Here is an 18,553-nt window from a genome sequence, read left to right on the forward strand (position 1 = left end):
TAACTAACCTGATGTTAACAGGTGAAATCCACTGGATTTGTATTATTACATAGCAGCTAGAGATTTCCTTTCCAATCTCCCCCTTCCCCCCCCGCCAATAGCTTTTCTGTATAGTCTATGTTCTGTCTTACAGCACTATGTGCACCTCAGAGAGCTGCAGTTTCTGTGTGAAGGAAAGTATATTTACACATTTCTGTACCCATATTTCACTTCAAAATCTATTTCAGACTCTATCCAAAATTGTGCTCATGTGCCAGGTCGGTGAATTTATGGGGAGGAGAGTTTACCTCATAGTAAAGATTTCATAGAATCATACGGCCATTGAGTAATTCAGGGATTTTAGGTCTCTACTCCAGCTTCTTCTCAAAACAGGATAAGCTGTAAAATTAGATGAGGTAGCTCAGATTGTTTTCAAGTTGCGTCTTGAAAACCTGCAAGGATACACACTGAACAATAAACACATCTGATCCACCTGCTTCACTGCTTGATGCATCATATATTTCCAGTGAACTATTTTATATTTTTTGTCTTTTCTGAACTTTATGTGACAAAAAAAGAAAAAAAAAAATAAAAAGGTTTTAATGCTGCTACTGCAGGAACATACTCATTCTGAATTACTCTATTTGATTCTACACTAAATTAGTCCAAAGAAAAGAATTCCTCTGAGAATGATAATCTGTTCTTGCACATATTCATGAATGGCATAGGTTTTAGTTTTCACACAAAAGGCTGTGTATAATTTGTATTCTCTAAATTGAGTACTTGTCATATATAGACACCATAAGCCTTTATCTTCTCTAATGTATAAGGAAACAGAAATAATATGGTAATAATAATATGGCCTTACATACTGTAATCTCATTTGTGGAAAAATGCATTTCAAAAGTAGTCTTTACTCTTAGTAGACAAATTACCTACTCATCAATATAAAAATTATCAAACTGCCTATGGATTCTTTAATAAAAAAGGCAATAAGCAACTGATGAATCTCTGTTGTACGTTATTGCTCTAAGGAAGTAAGATAAAGATGCAAGGTATCTACTCATATAAATCGTCTGGTTTATGTTAAGTAAAAAAGTAACTTTAAAATATTATGTTATGAATAGTATCTGTGCTTTGCTCCCTTGCATTAATAATAAAGATAAAACATCTGGCTGCAAAGTTACATTAATGAACATTTTCATTCTCTAGTTTTGACATTCAGGTCTACGGCAGTGCGGAGAAGCTTTTACAAGCTTGCTTGTTGAGATTCCATAAATGCATAGTTTCAGTGTCATATGTGTACTTCTAATTGTCTTATTATCATACACATTCATTCCTTTTAATTTGAAAAGCATCCTCCACACTATTGAATTGGGAGATCTTTGCCCAACATTCCTAAAGTGACTCAGTGACACAAGTCACAGTTAATGAATTCATGTTTCTACAGATACAAGAACATCCTTTATAAATACCATGGCTCTGGGTAGATATGAAGAGAAAAAAAAAGTAAGAAGAAAACAGCTAAAGAAATCATGTTGAAGATCTATACTGGAATTTTGGATTTCAGCTACACTGTTAGTCGTTTTCAGTTGTAAAAGCAAGGCCTCCTTTCCACACAAAATCTTTGCAACTTAGTTGCTAATTTACAGGTTTATTTGGGGTCGAAGGAATCTGTTGTGCTCTAGTCCAGTCCTCTAAATGATGGTCTCCTTTTTCACATGTTTGTGTGTACAGCCCGGTGAATTGAGTTTAGGACCATAGGTATACTATTCTCCATCAGATAATTATTTTCTTTCTGTTAAGCGATAGTAGGAGAGGTGTTGTCACCTTCAGCATGTCCAGCCCAAGACTCATTTTCCATGTATGCTGCAGCCCAGACTGGTGCCCAGGGAACTCAGGGTCTCTGCCCAGGACAAAGGATGCAGCTGCCTTTTTTCCTGTTCACAGTTTTAAGCAGTAGTGAATGAGAGCACGTGTTCCAGACTCACACACACAGAGGACACTGACACAGCCGGTCACACAGACATCCACAAAGAAGGCACTGCCTTCAACAGCACCCACACAGGGCTCACAACAAACACAAGCCCACACAACCACATTCCCTCCTCCTCCTGGACTGGAAGAGTCACAAGGTCGCTAGTGCAGCACACACACCACACTGCACAGGTTCACTAAGGTGCACATGCATTCACGGATCCCCCAGCACTGGCACGGCTCCTCTGTTGCCTGGCACCCCTGTGCACATTCCAGACCCTCAGACCCTCTTAATCACCCCACACATCCTTGATTCTCCAGCTGGTCCAGCTGGGTGCTCACTGCAAACCCAGTGAGGCTGATCAGGGTTGTTAAGTCTTATTGATGCACTCAGAACCTTGGCAGTAAGGATACTATGGGAAAGCATGACAAATATGTTGCTAAAGTCATGATAAACACCATTATCTGTTTTTGTTATTATCCACACAGCCAGTTAACACACCATATAATACAATCTGGTTGCTCAGGCATGATTTATCCTTTGTGAATTCATGGTGGCAGCTAAAAATCACCTTCTTGTCCATAATGTGTTTGGAAATGGCTTCAGAGGACTTTTCTGTATAATTTCTACAGTGGTTAAAGTCAGAGTGACAGGCTCATACTTCCCTGAATCCTCCTTTGTCTTTCTTCAAGACTGATTTTACTTTTTTTCCCCTAGTCACTGTGACTTTTCACAGACAATGGAGAGCAACATCCTAGTGACATAAGCCAGGTATTTTAGCAAATGCATCACATCTGGTCTCAGGGACTTGTGTATGCCCAGTTAGTTGAAATGATCTGTAACTTGATCACAGTATACCATGAGAAGTGCTTCACTTCTCCAGACTGTGCCACTGGATAGTCTACTTGATAGAAGTGCAGAGTCAATGGACTTTGAATGTATAGAGTACTGCACACTAAATAGTCTGAAAAGTCATGTGATAGGTTTGTCAAAGCGGGCAGTCAATGATTATGCTGTTGGGTCAGTCTTTATTCTTTGTAAAATCAAGGTAATAATACCTCTTCCACAGTAATGTAACTACAATATATGCTGACTAAATAATAGTGTATTCCCATTCTGTTGTAATAAAATGTAAAGAGGAGTCATGTTAAATAATAATTCTGAATTTAGAAAAACTGCAGATTAGCATAATGTAAATAAAGCCTACAGACATACACTGAATATTAGGGGAACAAAAGAGTCGAGGAGTTGCTTATTAAATTCATATTCTCTTTGTAATGAATGTAATGGGAAAAGTTCATGCAAGTAAAGATGATGTCAGAATTTATACAAACGGGATGATTAAATTAAGGTTTCCAAACAAATTTCTGTCCCTGATCTTTTCATTGCCTGATTTTGAAATCTTACTAGTGACTCCTGGAACAGATGAGTGTGTGCTTGCAAAGGTTTACAGCCACCAATAGTAGAAATTTTTATGGTTTCATTTTGTTCTAGTATTTTCACTGATTCCACAAACAATAGAATTACATAATTTATTAAGAGCTTCGATTATGGAGAGGGTTTTACATACTTATGTTTCCACCTACCTCTTTTACCTTCAATTAATTGCATACCCTTTTATTAAATATATATGTAAGTTGCTCACCATGTTTTCCAAGCAGAGCAATTGACTGCATTGATTTGAAATTTGTCTAGTGTTTGCTGTAGTTCTACTGAGAATTCAGCTTGTATACACAGAAGATCTCAAGGTAATTGCATTTAATTTGAAGGAAAAAGCTTGTAAAATCTCTGCTAATAACATATCTAGCATGAGTACTTGTCAAGTTGATGGTACAAAGCTACATATAATTCTTGAAGTTAAAACTGTTCAACTATCATTATTCCTGATTAGAAACATACACAGGAATTTTTCTGGTATCTTTAGAGTACACTTATTTTTGCATACCATTCAGTTATATCAGTGGTGAATTGGTGGGTTGTTTTTTTTGTTTGTTTTGTTTTTCCTAAAGTCTTTTAGCTTATAAAACATGTTTCCTGAGATTGAAGAACAGATTTCTGAAACTGATCTTGATAGTTGTTATGTCTTTACGGTTGCACAGAACTTTCCTGTTGCATTACTTTAGACATAGATTTATGTGTATGGTGGCAGGTTGGAGAAGACCAACATAGTAAAGTGCAAAGTTTGTAAATTTTGCTTTGATATTTTTGTCAAGCAACAATACGCAGAATTTTAGACCATTTCAATTTCATGCTTAAAATGCTAATTCAATTTCTTTTCATTTTGTGTAATAATTTCTCAATCTTTCCAGAAAAATATTTAATGCTTCATATATACCTATTTCTTACACGCAGTGTTACCAGTCACCATGTTTAAAATAAGCAATGAGAAAACTATTTTGTTGACTCCATTGTCATGTAGTGGGACGTTCAGATGAGCTTTGCTGAACTTCAGTACTGAAAAAAAAAAAAGAAGCAAAGTTTCTGCTTTTATTTATTGAAGCTGAAATTCCTCCAGTGTTCAGGTCCAGAAGTAGATTTAGGTACCTACTGACATTCTAATATATTCCCAGAATGTGTGATCTAAGATGTGTTGGTAGTTTCTTTAAAAATTAAATTCCTTTGTGAAAAACTAGAACATTTAGGTAAATGCAACTAAAATGTTGTCATTGAAACTATCTTGATTTAACTGACCAGAAGAAAGATACATAGAAAGCTGAGATGTCTATGAGTACCAGCCCGCTCTTCTGTGCGCTAAAAAAAAAAATATGCCTCAAATATGTATATAAATATATATTATTTTTTCTTCAGTATCTTTCTTGAATATTTTTTCTTCAACAGTTTTTTACAAATACATAATTTTTTTATTCTTCCTCTTTTCTTGTTCCCCCATAATGAAAAAAAAAGCCACCTATACCACTGAAATCCATCTTATTTAATTAGCCTAGTATTTCTTCATGGCTTCTCAAATGGGTAAAATTAGCAGCAATAAAGGAACACCTTAATGTTATTAAAAGGGAAATGCCTAAGGAGTTAAAAACATGTGTAAAGATACAATGGAGCCAGCTGTAATTAAAGACTTATCATGCCTTCCACTACCATAACAATGCTGAATTTAGAGGATTTACCTTAGAAAGACTTCAGACATTTGAAAAACAAAACAAAACAAAACCAACCCATGAAATGTATATTAAAAGGCTGAAATTAAATAAGCTACAGAAGAGTTACTAAAAAAAAAAAAAAAGGGCACAAAATGTAAGAAATGGAACTCTGAGGTATATTAAGAGCATGTTGAAATCTCTTATGTCTCATTTTCTAATGAATTATCAATATTAAAAAAATTGCAATTTTAAATAGGTAAAGGCATTTTTGTTCATAACACAGCTATCTGAATTTAGATCTAATTTCTCACTTTGTTTTTCAATTCTTGGTTTGCAAAATATGCACAGGAATAGATTTCACATCTTTCAACTCACAATAATGCTTGCAACATCTCACAAGCCAATGTTAATCTAGTCAGGAGTTCTGCTGCGTAACTGAGATAGCGTACAGAGAATTCTCCAAATAAAGAACATGCATCCTGCTTTTCTGGGTGGTGAGTCAGGACTGATAATGAGATCAGGCCCCAACTCTTGGATGACTGCTTAGAAGAAATTGGTCAATAATTAAGTAAAAGATAATTCTGGCAAGGGGCAGTGCGACCACCTACTCCAGAAACCAATAGACTCAAAAAAAAGAGAAAGACTGAGTATGTGTGCTTTATTAGCATGAGAAGCAAGAAGGACCTTTAACCAATAAGGGGTGAAATGCTAATTAATGATAAAATTATGTAACACTCAAGCAATGGACACTGATTTCTTTGTTTGTCAAAATGTATAAATACTTTAAAGTTACAATAATCAGTGTGCTTCATTTGTGGAGACTTCCACTGAGCACCCTGCATAGAATAAACAATGTCTCCTTTCTAAACTAGACTCTGCATCTTTGTTTAGAAAGCCACAGATCGGCAACAATGCAACCCAGATATCTATTTATCAGAATAAGCACAGCAATCAAGGGGCATATAAAATCATTTGGTCTTTCAGTCTGATGCATTTTACAACACGTACAGAGTACATGACCAGATTTTTTTGGAACAGCACACGAATTGTCACTAGGTGATATGTGTAGAAGAGTGATTGAACGGCAGTAAAATGATAACTTGTCTGCTTTTATGGAACATATTTATGCATAGAAATAAAATACCCCAGAGAGTTGCAATAAACTTGAGTTTTATGCTGACTCACTGCTGTAAGCAAAATTTAATTTGATAGCGTATGTTTTTTCTTCAATTCTTAATCTCAAACACCTAGTTTGTTCACTTAGGAGGAAAAATTATGACCATTTTCAGAAAAAAAATAAATCTGTGTCTTTGTGCATGCATTAATGTTTTAATAGGCATGTTTATATTCTAAAGTATGAAAACGCATGTTTCTCTTCCGATTCTCGTGCTGCGTCGGACTACTGAGTATAAGAAAGAATAAAATAGAAGCTTGTATAGCTAAGAACCCAAAGAATGCCAATAGCTCTACGGAAGGCTCTGATGGATAATGTTTTCATAGTGACTTGGATGAAGTGTTTAGTTATTTGGGTAAACTTGTAGACCCAATGTTATAGAAAACAGCATAAACACTGCAACCTGAAATTTTGTGACATTTCATTCAAAGCAGCTGGTATAAAGGAAGCATATATTTTTCTTTCAGTAGCTAAGTAATTTTAATTCTAGGGAAAGGGAAGAGATCAATATGCATTTTGTCATTGTTACTATGTTATGTTATGATACAGAAGATTTAATATATAAATATGTTGATTTTCAGACTGTAATGAAAACCTATTTCTAATAGTCTTATTTACAAGGCTGAGACTTCATCACTTCGGAAGAAGTTATTTTTTAATCTCAGAAACTATTTAATGAGTAGTGTCAATTAAAAAAAAAAAAGCCCTCATATAGAAACTTCAACAGTGACTATATCTGGCAACAGCAATATTAGAATTAATCACTTAATTGCCATCCCCAGGGCAGCACTGAATAGTAATAGTTCTTATGCAACACAGATCTGAAGATCTGAAAGTGCTTTATGGTGGAAGGTAAGTCTCACTATCTTGTTCAAAATGAAAAGGAAACAAAAACAGAGGCTTTACAGCAAGCTCTAGTGGAGTTTTTTACCAGAATTAAGTATGTCAGCTCCCTGTTCATGCTCATCTGTCACAGGAGATTCATCTCTTTTTTCAGTCACCAAGTCATTTAGTAGATTAAATTTCCATTAAAAGCAGTAGATTCCTTACACAGGGAGTAGGTATGTTCAAATGACACATTTGAATCACAGATTCAGTTGCCTAAGTTCAGCCAATGAATATTACTTTTTGAGATATCTTTAGTTATTCAATGAATTCACATGAAGCTGGCATATGTGGCAGAGGACCCAGTTTACCTGTGGTCTTCCAGAGCAGCAGTTGGAGGCCAGATGGAGTAAACTAGAACATCTAAAATGGCCTTAGGAAACTATGTTCAAGGAACAGACTCCTGCCACAGCTAACTAGATTCAGGAGTATAACATAGGGCAATATAATAGCTCACACTAATCATAGTGGGAGCTTAGACATTTGACTTGCATGTATCCGAAGCTCAAATCTACTTAAATAATAACTTTCACCCAGTTCCAGCATTTACCTGACTCTGATAAGAAAAAAAGATCTTTTCATTTTTTACTTTTACTTCTGTACAGAATATTTTCCTTTACTTTTCTCCGTATTCTGCAAAGGCACTGTATAATGTATAAATGTCCCATGTAATCTCATCCCCCTGAACTGTGTGGTAGGTGCTCCTTTTAAGTTAACTAGTATCTTTATCTACCTTAATGCTTTCTTGGTTATACATATTTCTAGGGAAAAAAAATAAACAAAATATTATTATGCAAAATAGTCTGGTCTTCTAATGAACTTTTAACAATACATCTAAAATAACTCTGAAAAATTATGCAATTTATCCAGCTTTATAGATGAGCAATCTAATGCAGAGATGAAGAAATAAGGTATTCAAACAGCACAGGACCTAGCTTCACCAGTCAAAAGCTCTGTTTCAATTTTAGAAGCAATTTAAGTGACATGAACAAATAAAGTGAATTAAAGTCTACATTGCTACTTCATTTCCTTCTTATGAGTTCAAACTCTATTCAAACCAGCTCAAAATTGGTTTTAATACCATTCAGGATGTCATAAATATTTCATAATGTTGACCAAAATATCTAGCTTTGGTTGTACCTATTTTTACATCAATTCTGACTAAGCTAGTTACTCTAAAATACTTGTGATGGTATTAAAATATTAACTATTTTAAGTATTAAAAGTATTAAAAAATATAGGTAGTTCAAAATAATGAAAACTATCCACTCTGTAGCTTTAGGGATCATAAGCTCATAAATTTTTTTCAGGTGGAAAAGGGCCTCAGAGGGTCTCCAGTCCAACCTTCTGCCTAAAGCAAGGTCAACTCAGAGGTTAGACTAAGAAAGTCAGGGCTTTGTCCAGCCAACTATAAGGCACTTTCAGATCTTTGTATACAAATATTTTGAAAGAACTATTAATATTATTCAGTGCTGCTGTAAAAATGTCAATTAGGTGGTTAATTCTACTGTTATAAATACTTATGTTGTCTGATGCCTTCTGTATATCAACACCATTGAAAGATGATAGAAAACTGCCTCACAAGGAATTCTGACACCCGTCTTAGCATTGTCTGATGTATCCCATTGGATGCCAGGGAATTGTACAGGTGTAGTTGTCTCAAATACTCCCTGACTTGATCCTCCTCCAGTGCTGGTTGTCATTCTCCTTGAGCCCTTCACCTGATCACAGAGTCTTGGAAAACTTCTTGGTGAAGGCTGAGTTTGAAGAAGGCATTGAATACCTTAGCTTTACCAGTCTACTGTCACTAAATCCACACACAACACATTCTGCAGTGATTCCACATTTTCTTGTTTACTTTTTTTTAAATATTAACATAGTAGTAAAATTATTCTTGTTACCTTTAAAACCCCTTTCAAGTCTCAAATTCAGCTGAGCTTTATTTTTCCTAACATCATGCCTAAATTCTCAGGCAACATCATTAATTTATCAGGAGTGATTGTAGAGCAGGCCTTCAAGACTCTAATTTTTATATTAGTCAGATACAGAAGCATTGGGAACAACTGGCCTAGACCCTTCAATTCATGCTAAAAGATCTACTTCATGCTAAATTGAATATGTAAGACTGAATAAATTGATACCTGTTTCTGTGACACCTATTATTAGCCTTTCATCAGTGATACTCCAAGTGTTTTTTTCAGCAAGCATAGTGAAGAGACGATCTCTAAGTGTTTATAATGTGGCTTTTTAATATTTTGAAACCCCTATTAAAATTCTGATTTCTCATTTCAGGGTGAAGGTGGAAGGAAAGAAGTTGCATAAGAGGACTAAATCGGATATAGTGTTGTCAGATACTTTTACACAGTATTTGGGTACAAGTTGACAGCTGTGGGGTAGAGAGGAAAATACTAGAAAATACTAGCCGTATCTGTTCCTCATGGTTTTCTTAAGTAAGAATAAAAATCCTTGTGTTTTCAAAAAGAATTCCAAAACCCAGCATAAACCACTTCTTGTTTTGTTTTTTCTTTTTAAAAAATTAAAACAAATAATCATTTCCCCAATCAGGTAACTGATAACTGATGAAGAAAATGTAGATGTCTCTTTGACTAACTAGTATTTAAATAATAGATTAAATGAGAGGGATGTATGAAATCAATCAAAACTAACAAAGCCTACACAGCACAGCTCTGATGTTTTAGAAGGAAAACAGAAAATGTCCTGCCTGACCAATTTGGTGGCCTTTTATGATGGGGCTACAGAGCTGATGGACAGCGGTGAAGCAGTTGATGTCATCGACCTGGACTTGTGTAAAGCGTTCGACACTGTCCCACATGACATTCTTGTCTCTAAATTAGAGAGACATCAATTTGATGGATGGACCACTCGGTGGATAAAGAACTGGATGGAGGGCCGCACACAAAGAGTTGTGGTCAATGGCTCAATGTCCAGCTGGAGACCTGTAACAAGTCTACAGCTAAATTGAGGAAGTGTGGTCTGGATGATCAGGTAGTGAGGTGGACTGTGAACTGGCTGAAGGAGAGAAGCCAGAGAGTTGTAGTCTCTGAGGCGGAGTCTAGTTGGAGGCCTGTATCTAGTGGAGTGCCTCAAGGGTCGGTACTGGGACCAGTATTATTTAATATATTCATCAATGATTTAGATAAGGGAATTGAGTGTACTATCAGCAAGTTTGCTGATGACACTAAGCTGGGAGGAGTGGCCGACACGCCAGAAGGCTGTGCTGCCATCCAGCAAGACCTGGAGAGGCTGGAGAGTTGGGTGGGGAATAACTTGATGAAATATAACAAGGGAAAGTGTAGAGTCCTGCATCTGGGCAGGAACAACCTCAGGTTCCAGTATAGGTTGGGGAACGACCTCTCAGAGAGCAGTGTAAGGGAGAGGGACCTGGGGGTCCTAGTGGACGACAGGGTGACCATGAGCCGACACTGTGCCCTTGTGGCCAAGAAGGCCAATGGCATCCTGGGGTGTATTAGAAGGGGGGTGGTTAGTAGGTCGAGAGAGGTCCTCCTTCCCCTCTACTCAGCCCTGGTGAGACCTCATCTGGAATATCGTGTCCAGTTCTGGGCCCCTCAGTTTAAGAAGGACAGCGACCTGCTGGAGAGAGTCCAGCGCAGGGCAACTAAGATGATTAAGGGAGTGGAGCACCTCCCTTATGAGGAAAGACTGAGGGAGCTGGGTCTCTATAGTTTGGAGAGGAGGAGACTGAGGGGTGACCTTATTAGTGTATATAAATATATAAAGGGGGAGTGTCACGAGGATGGAGCCAGGCTCTTCTCAGTGGCAAACAATGATAGGACAAGGGGCAATGGGTACAAACTGGAACACAAGAGGTTCCAGTTAAACTTGAGAAGAAACTTCTTCTCAGTGACGGTGACGGAACACTGGAACAGGCTACCCAGGGAGGTTGTGGAGTCTCCTTCTCTGGAGACATTCAAGACCCGCCTGGACACGTTCCTGTGTAACCTTATCTAGGTGTTCCTGCACCAGCAGGGGGATTGGACTAGGTGATCTTTTGAGGTCCCTTCCAATCTCTAACATACTGTGATACTGTGATACTGTGTCCCTCAGGGATCGGTGTTGGGACCGGTCTTGTTTAACATTTTCATTGCTGACATGGACACTGGGATTGAGTGTGCCCTCAGCAAGTTTCCCGATGACACCAAGCTGTGTGGTTCGGTTGATACGCTGGAGGGAAGGAATGCCATACAGAGGGACCTTGACATGCTTGTGAGGTGGGCTGATACCAACCTCATGAAGCTTAACCATGCCAAGTGCAAGACCCTACACCTGGGTCGGAGCAATCCCAGACACAGCTACAGACTGGGCAGAGAAGAGATTCAGAGCAGCCCTGTGGAGAGGGATTTGGGGGTACTAGTCGATGAGGAAATGAACATGAGCCAGCAGTGTGTGCTTGCAGCCCAGAAAGCCAACCGTATCCTGGGCTGCATCAAAAGGAGTGTGACCAGCAGGTCAAAGAAGGTGATCCTGCCCCTTTATTCTGCTCTCGGGAGACCTCACTTGGAGTATTGTGTGCAGTTCTGGTGTCCTCAATATAAAAAGGACATGGACCTGTGGAACAAGTCCAGAGGAGGGCCATGAGAATGATCAGGGGACTGGAGCAGCTCCCATATGAAGATCGGCTGAGAAAGTTGGGACTATTCAGTCTGGAGAAGAGAAGGCTGCGTGGAGACCTCATAGCAGCCTTCCAGTATCTGAAGGGGACCTATAGGGATGTTGGGGATGGACTCTTCATTAGGGACTGTGGTGATAGGACAAGGGGTAATGGGTTAAAACTTAAAGAGGGGAAGTTTAGATTGGATATAAGGAGGAAATTCTTTCCTGTTAGGGTGGTGAGGCACTGGAATGGGTTGCCCATAGAGGTTGTGAATGCTCCATCCCTGGCAGTGTTCAAGGCCAGGTTGGACGAGGCCTTGGGTGATATGGTTTAGAACGAGGTGTCCCTGCTGATGGCAGGGGGGTTGGAACTTGATGATCCTAAGGTGCTGTCCAACCCTAATATTTCTATGATTCTATGATTCTATTCTATTCTATGTCCAAAATAACAATTTGAGACATATAACAGGGATTTAGTAAAAATACTGTTGGTGATTGGCATCTACATGTCTGCTCAGCATATGTATAATGTAATTAGAGAGTTTACAAGTATATGATGTCCATGATCCTTAACACACAAAATTAAGGAAACAATCATGCCATTTCAGGCATGATCAGGAGGCAATCAGACTTTTGCATTAGAAAGGTCATAGTGGGAAAGAGAAATTGCTCGTTTCCTTTGCTTTACTGTATCGTGTTTGCATGCAAGGTTTGGATAGTGGGGGGAGCCACATTTGTGCCTTCTGTGAGAAGATGCCAGAATCTGCCCCAGTGTCTAACGAAGCGAATGCTGGCTGGCTCCAGCACAGACTTGCTCTGTCAAAGCTGAGCCAATCAGCAATGGTGGTAGCTCCTCTGGGATAAAATATTTAAGAGGGGGTAAAAAATGCTGCACAACAGCAGTTGGGAAGACAACTGAAAACTGTGTGAGAGCAACAACTCTGCAGACACCAATGCCAGTGAAGAAGGAGGGGAGGAGGTGTTCCAAATACCAGATCAGAGATTCCGCTGCAGACTGTGGTGCAGACCATGGTGAGGCAGGCTGAACCCCTACAGCCCGCGGAGGTCCACATTAGAGCAGATATCTACCTGTAGCCCATGGAGGACTGCACACCAGAGCAAGTAGATGCCTGAAGAAGGCTGTGACCCTGTGGGAAGCCCACCCTGGAGCAGGATCCTGTCAGGGCCTTATTGCCCCTTGGAGAGGGAAGCTCACAGTGGAGCACATTTGATGGCAGGACTTGTGACTCCAGTTTCCCTGAGTGGTGTCTATTTTGCTTTTGATGATTACTGAGTGATCTCTCCCTGTCCTTATCTCAGCCCTCAGATAATGAGCTTTTTTTGTTATATTTTCTCTCCCTCTGTCCAGCTGAGGAAGGGAAGTGATAGATTCGTGTGGTGGGTACTGGAGCCCAGTCAAGGTCAACCCATCATGTTTATTGAAAAATTCCCACCACTAGTACTGCTAGAGAGAGCTGTTCAATTTAACAATTTTTAACTTATTAAAGTTAGCCAAGTTCAAAAAGACCTCCCATTTAAACCTCTAACTAGTAATATTTAACTAAAGAGGATTAGAATTCAGTTGTATCTTAAATCTTAGTTTAAACATTATTGGTACCATTCTAGCAAACAAATTTTATGGCTTGGAATGAGAAGGCAATGGTTCACTTAGTGTCAAATTGCTGCTTCTATTCTAAAATGAGAGAGGGAGGAAGAGAGAAATATACACAAGTATAAGCAAGGGAGTGTGCCAGAGACCTGGGTGTGATGCTCTTCTGTCCATGAATAGATCGGAGGGAGGGAATTGCTGCTTGTTATTCTTACAGATGGTATCTAATAAATTAAACAACCCAACATCTACTTCAGCAGAAAAAGTAATCCTTGTCTTTCACATTTCCACTGTATGTATGGCCATTTGGTCATTCCTAGTAATTTTCTGCCCGATTACTGCCTACTTTGTCTTTGCTGACAGAGAATTTTGTAAATACTGCTGCCAGAATGACTGAGATGATACTTGCCAATGGAGGACTGGTAACTTAACACCTCCTGCTTCCAGAACTGCACAAAAAAGCTGGTCAATATTCAAGGATTGTTGCCTTCAAGCTTATGAACAGTCCACTTCAGAAGCGGAAGCCTGGGAATAATGCCTGGAGGCCCGCATGGATGAACAATAACTTTCTGGAGAAACTCAGCACAAAATGTAAATATACAGAAAGTGGAAGCAGGCACAGGTAAACTGTGAGAAAAACAAAGCATGCAGAGGAATGGTTAGGAAAGACAAAGCCTGTAGTTGAATCTGACAAGGGAAATCAAGGCAACATGAAGAGCTTCTGAGAGTACATAAGTAGAAAAAAGGCAATGTCTCTCTCTTCTACAAGAGAGAGAAATTATGCATAAAGTCTGCCAAGATGAGCAGGCATCAGTGTCTTAGGAAATTCACAGATGAGGTTACAGAAGCATTTAGAAAAAAGTATGTGATTATCATAACAGTAATGAAGTAGAAAATACTGGTTTTGAATAGTGTGTTTAAAAAAGTAGTTTTAAACAGGGTAATTAGCATCAGGTTTTGTTTTGTCATTTTTCCTCTACAGCTTTTCTAGAAGGAATATTGGAACAGATCTTTCTGACTATTTATTGAAGGTGCTAAGTCCTTGTTCTCTCAGGAATGTTTTTTGAAAATAACAATGTGAATATTTAAACAATCAGGTTTTTTTGTTTGTTTCAAAATTGGCAGAATAAGTATCGGGTACATAAGAACAATTGACAGCCTTTTTAAATTGCAGATTTCATGTAGGTCTTGATCATTACCCACTTATAAACATTACTATTATATTTTGAAATGTTTTCTGCTAATGATGGACCAATAAAACTCTATTAAAAGAAAACGTCTTAAGCTCTTTATATATTATACTATTTCTTCGTTAAGCATACTACACAACTCTTTCTCCCTCAAACTTTCAGTTCTGATATACGTCAAACATACATTGATACATGCAATAACTCAGCTCAAAATAATTCTTCTTGATAGAGTGGCTTTTTCTTGCAGAATGTTGGATCTGATGGAATAAGATAAAAAAAAAAATCCCCCCATCCCCCCCCCCCCCCCCCCCCCCCGCTTTTTCTTTCACATTTTTCCTTTCCTTCTGACTGGGGGCTTTTCTTTGGCCAAGATTTTTTTTTTTTTTCTGGTCTAAATCTCATTAACAATTCACTAGAAGAGTCATACTCTAGTTGTCTTAAATATCACTGAAGGCAAAAACAAAAGATGCAGAGACCGAAATTAATCGGAACAGAGAAGTAACATCCCTTCCCTTCCATATCATTTAGTATTCCTAACTGCAAGAGCAAACACTGAGCTGGAAGAAGGGTGTACTTCTTAGGTCTTCAGGGCTTTTAATTTTACCTTGGAATGTTTTTGTTTTCTTATTAGGATATTTTTATATGTGGCTTTTGCTGTCTGACTGCTTCCATTTCAGGGAAGCTGATATTGCCATAGAAAATAACAGAGACATTGTTACATGCTATCCAAGCAATAATTTTGAGATTCAAAGGGCATTGTTCACCTCTTTCTCATTTGTTGGAATATGTCAGGTAGTCATGATCTATCCACTAATCTCTTTCTAGCTGTGCAATAACTTCAGATATCATGCTATACTGCTTTGTAGGATTATGATATTATTTGAATCAGATTACATATCCTAAAGTGGTGAAACCACTTTCTTTGCTTTTATGGGATTCATCCAACAAGAATTTTAAGTACATTTAAGAACTCGATTAGTTCCCTCAAATTTAATAGGAGTATTTTTAGGTTTTCCTCACTGAACGAGAGTCAAAGTGTATGTAATAGCTGTACCTATGCTATTTAAAGCAAAGGCAGCAAATGCCACAACATTGGCATTTTATTGTGCTTAGAGGTAAATTTTACAGCAGAACCCAGCATGGGTTAACCTGGGTCAAATACTACTTCCCAAAAAAAATGCCTGGGCACAGTTCAGGGCTCGATGTGGGAAGGAATCATTAGCACTAATCAGTTTGAGGGAGCCACCCCAGTTTGAAGGGTGATAAAGCATAGCTATATGACTGTGTCATTCACAAGACAGAGAATGTATTTAGTAGCATATGTATGACCACTGCAAATTTATAGAAGAATTATTTCTAATTTTAAATGCTGTACTGTGTGTCAAAACAATATTGTTTCAAGTTGAAAGCCATATTGTTTTTTTCTTCAGCAAACTAAACACAGCAGTGATTGCTTATAACATGATAATTTTTTTTGAAGGAAAATACAAATTATTTTAATGAAAACAAAGTATGAGTTATGTGTCATTAATATCCATTTTCTATTTTTATAGAATTGTTAGAGTTGGAAGGGACCTTGAAGATCACCTAGTTCCAACTCCCCTGGTATGGCAAGGACAACTGCCATTAGACCAGGTTGCTCAGAGTCCCATCCAACGTGGCCTTGAACACTTGCAGGAACACTTGCTTCCAAACTCTTAGGGAAACCTCTTCTAGTTACAGTGAAGAACTGCTTCCTTATATCTAATCTAAATCTCCCCTCCTTCAGCTTAAAACCATTCCGCCTTGACCTGTCACTACACGCCCTTGTAAAATGTCCCTCTCCAGATTTCTCATAGGCCCACTTTAGGTACTATAGCAACTATAAGGTCTCCCCAGTCCTTCTCTAGGCTGAGCAACCCCAACTCTCATAGCTTCATAGGAGAGGTGCTCCAGCCCTCTGATTAAGCTAGCCCTTCTCTGGACTCACTCTGACAGGTCCATGTCCTCTTTGTGTCAGAGGCCCAAGAGCTAAAGTACTTCAGGTGGGGTCTGATAAGAGGAGTACGGGGGGAGAATCACCTCACTTGACCTGCTGGTCATGTGTTTTTTTGATGTGGCCCAGGCTGGGCAGAGAAGAGATTCAGAGCAGCCCTGTGGAGAAGGACTTGGGGGTGCTGGTCGACGAGAAAATGAACATGAGCTCGCAGTGTGCACTTGCAGCCTAGAAAGCCAACTGTATCCTGGGCTGCATCAAAAGGAGTGTGACCAGCAGGTCAAAGAAGGTGATCCTGCCCCTTTATTCTGCTCTCGTGAGAGCACACTTGGAATATTGTGTACAGTTCTGGTGTCCTCAACATAAAAAGGACATGGATCTGTTGGAATAAGTCCAGAGGAGGGCCCACGAGAATGATGAGGGGACTGGAGCACCTCCCATATGAAGATCGGCTGAGACAGTTGGGACTGTTCAGTCTGGAGAAGAGAAGGCTGCGTGGAGACCTCATAGCAGTTTTCCAGTATCTGAAGGGGACCTATAGGGATGCTGGGGATGCACTCTTCATTAGGGACTGTGGTGATAGGACAAGGGGTAATGGGTTAAAACTTAAAGAGGGGAAGTTTAGATTGGATATAAGGAGGAAATTCTTTCCTGTTGGGGTGGTGAGGCACTGGAATAGGTTGCCCAAGGAGGTTGTGCATGCTCCATCCCTGGCAGTGTTCAAGGCCAGGTTGGAAGAGGCCTTGGGTGATACGGTTTAGAGCGAGGTGTCCCTGCTGATGGCAGGGGGTTGGAACTTGATGATCTTAAGGTCCTTTCCAACCCTAACTATTCTATAATTCTATGGTTGGCTTTTTTAGCTGCAAGCAAATATTGTTGGGTCATTTTGAGCTTCTTGTCAATCAACAACTCCAAGTCCTTTTCCTCAGGGCTACTGTCAATCCATTCTCTTTCCAGCCTGTATTTGTGTTTGGGATTGCCCCAACATACATGCAGACCTTGCACTTGGCCTTTCTCTACTTCATGAGGCTCACACAGGCCCACACCTTGAGCCTGTCAAGGTATCTCTGGATGACCAGGTTTACATGGTGGATTTCCCTCCAGCATGTAAACTGCACCACAAAGCTTAGTGTCATCAGTAAAGTTGCTTAGGAAGCACTCAGTCTCACTGTCCATGTTGCTGACAAAGATGATAAACAGTAAACAGACGTTAATCTCACAAAGTGGTGCTTGAGTCTGCAATTAATGGCCATATACCTAAAATATCACTATAACCATCTTCTTTGCCTGTTTAAAATGAAGAAGATAGAGAAGATTATTTTTTTTTGTTTCAAGAATTCTAACATACCTTCATTTTGAAGAGAAAAATATACGGGCTTTCATCTAAGTATGTCAACTTTTCCACTGAAAACTGCAGTCTCCCAACTAGACAATTACTTCTCTTCTTAGTATAATTAAACACTAACAAATTCTTTTAATATGCTAAAAAGAATATTATAGTTGAGTCTTGTTGGAATGAGGAAAGCACATATTTCCAAAAGGTGCATGGTCAATAGATTTGTATTTAATACTTGAAATATGTTTTTTATAGAATCACTAGTGTCGTGGTTTAAACCCACCCAGACAGCTTGTTACCCACTCCCCCTCCTTCTTGCCCTCCCCCTACTCCTGAGGGAACGGAGAGGAGCATCAAAAAGAAATGCAACTCCCACGGGTTGAGATAAGAACAGTTTTGTAACTAAGGTATAACACAAATCACTACTGCTACCACCAATAATAGTAATGATAAAGGAAATAACAAGGGAAGAGAATACAACACCTCATCACCAGCTGACCGATAACTCACCCCCCCCAGACTGACCAAGCACCAACCAATACCTCCTCCAACCCTGCAGTTCCACCTAGCCCTTCCGGGTCACTCCCAGTTACATCCTGGGCATGACATGCTGTGGTATGGAATACCTCTTTGGCCAGTCTGAGTCAGGTGTCCTGTCTCTGCTTCCTCCCAGCTTCCCTCCTCCCTGGCAGAGCAT

Source organism: Neopsephotus bourkii, unplaced genomic scaffold (assembly GCF_033783945.1).
Source record: "Neopsephotus bourkii isolate Nb327-2 ecotype Australia unplaced genomic scaffold, CSIRO-AGI_Nbou_v1 NB_821, whole genome shotgun sequence".
Taxonomy (NCBI): Eukaryota; Metazoa; Chordata; class Aves; order Psittaciformes; family Psittacidae; genus Neopsephotus; species Neopsephotus bourkii.